Raw genomic sequence first — 2,360 nt, 5'->3', positions numbered from 1 at the left:
TTTAATAAATAAATAAAATAAAAGAAGAATCTCTCAATATAGTTACTGAGTCACAATATGCAGAAATAGTTTTCTTACATATTGAAACTGCTGAATTTATACTAGGTGATACAGAATTGATTTCATTATTCACTCAGTTTCAAGATATAATCAGAAATAGGGTTTGTTAATGTACATAATACACATCTGATCCCATACTGGATTTCTAGATCCTCTAGCACAAGGTAATGTTGAAATTGATTGATTGTTGATTGTAAATGTACTGAAGGTCTCAGAATTTCATAAAAAACATCATGTTAATAGCAAAGATTTAAAGAAAGAGTTTTCTACTACATGGCAAAAACTAAGGAGATTATAAGCAGATATCCTACATGTTCTTTTTATAACCAAACACCACTACCTGTAGGAAGTAATCCAAAGGGTGCTTAAAGAAATGGAATCTGGCAAATGGATGTGTTCTACTTTACAGAATTTGGAAATTTAAAACATGTACACCACAACATTGACACTTATTCAGGTTTTCAATGGGCAATTCTTTAAGAAAATGCTGATTCAGTAATCATGCATTTATTAGAACTTATGGCCATCACAGGTGTATGCACAAATAAAGACAGACAATGGTCCAGCATGTGTCTCTAAGAAAGTGAAACAGTTTTTTTTGGTTATTATAATACACAACATACTACAAAGGTATAAGATATTCCTATAGGTTATGCAGGTATAGAAAGATCAAATTGAACTATAAAGGATATGTTAAGCAAACAGAAAGGCATGGAAAATACCCCCAGAAATTGATCACATAATGCTTTATTAACCTTTAGTTTTCTTAACATTAATGAGAAAGGAACAAAGGCATCAGAGAGGTATTGGATAATATAAGAAAAAAACTGAATTAAATCAGCTAGTGTATTTCAAGGATGTGTTGACCTCAGAATGAAAGCCAGGAGATGTGCTACATAGGGGAAGGGGTTTTACTCTTGTTTCTACAGGAGAAGAAAAGCTGTGGATACCTTAAAAATTAATAAAGATTTGGTTTGAAAAAGACCTCTTGAGACGAGAAATGACAGCTCATCCACAGAGGTCACATCACCCAGGTGGTAAGGATACCTCATAAGTGTTGAGGCAGGGTTCTTTTCTTGTCTTTGCAGGAAACTACTCATCTTCAAAAAGTAAAGAGACCTTGGATATTTAGACGCCTAAAGAAGAAAATATAGCTATCCAGAAAGAATCATCAAGCAAAGGGAAATTTGACTTATTGTACCATATCCTCTACAATGTAAAATTTCATTACCTGAATATATATATATATGTGTGTGTGTGTGTGTGTGTGTGTGTGTGTGTGTGTAAACCACTTAAAAATCAAAGCTGGCTTTGGAGTCGGACAATGGCTATCCATCTCTAAATCTAAGCATGTTGTTAAAGGAAAAAATTCAGAGTTTCTGTCTCATATCAGGAGTGGTCTGGTATGTGGCAGAAAGAAGAAAGTATTTAGGAAGGATTTTACTTTTCCCCATAAATATTTTTGTCTCTCTTATACCATTGAATATATGTATATATGAATAATGTTTAAGGTTTTTACAATGAACAATAAATTTTTCTGCAGTAATTTTTGAACTTTCCAGGAAGACGATGAGGCCCCACAATGATTCCACCTGGCTGTTATGACATCTTGATGTTAATAATGCTACTTTCAGATCAGTTATGGGTACCAGCCACTCAAGATGGTTCCAACATGGTTAGCTGAAATTGTGTACTTTCTTATTCTAACATTCTAGCCAGAACTTCAGATAAAAACTTCAAATAAGAACTTCAGAAAAACACTATCAACTACTCAGAGACTATTTGCAAAATACCAGACAGCAATCTTGAAACTTAATCATCATTTTAGTTTTATAGAATCCAGCAGAAAGAACGTCACCCCCATGACAGATAGAAGAAGTTTTAGAAGATGATGTCCCTTCTCTCAACACAGTTTATCCTCGGGGTTAGGAACATCAATTAGGGGTTGATTATAACTGGTATAGGGTTGGGGGTTGAGGTGTGAATTTTGTAATCTCAGGGATTTTTTTTGAAAAAAGTTAAAAAGGGATACAAATATGATAGGATAGAAAGGTAGATTATTGAATCTACTTTTTAAGAGCAACTCTTAGTTTTAAATATTTTACATTGGTTTTACTTTTGTATATTGTATGCAAATTTTGTATATTGATACAAATTTGAAATTAATCTTATTAAAAGATATTGTACATATATTTCTAATCTTGTTCAAGGCACTGTACCTATTCATCTCATTTAACAATATAATGCAAATTTACAGTTATTGAAAATTATTATTATCTTCTGTTTAGAATAATAAAATA

This window comes from Alexandromys fortis, unplaced genomic scaffold (assembly GCF_014885135.2).
Source record: "Alexandromys fortis isolate MF-2015 unplaced genomic scaffold, M_Fortis_MF-2015_v1.1 scaffold_111, whole genome shotgun sequence".
In the NCBI taxonomy this organism is placed as follows: domain Eukaryota; kingdom Metazoa; phylum Chordata; class Mammalia; order Rodentia; family Cricetidae; genus Alexandromys; species Alexandromys fortis.
The sequence above is the reverse complement of the archived record's forward strand: the minus strand, read 5'-3'. Positions refer to the sequence as shown.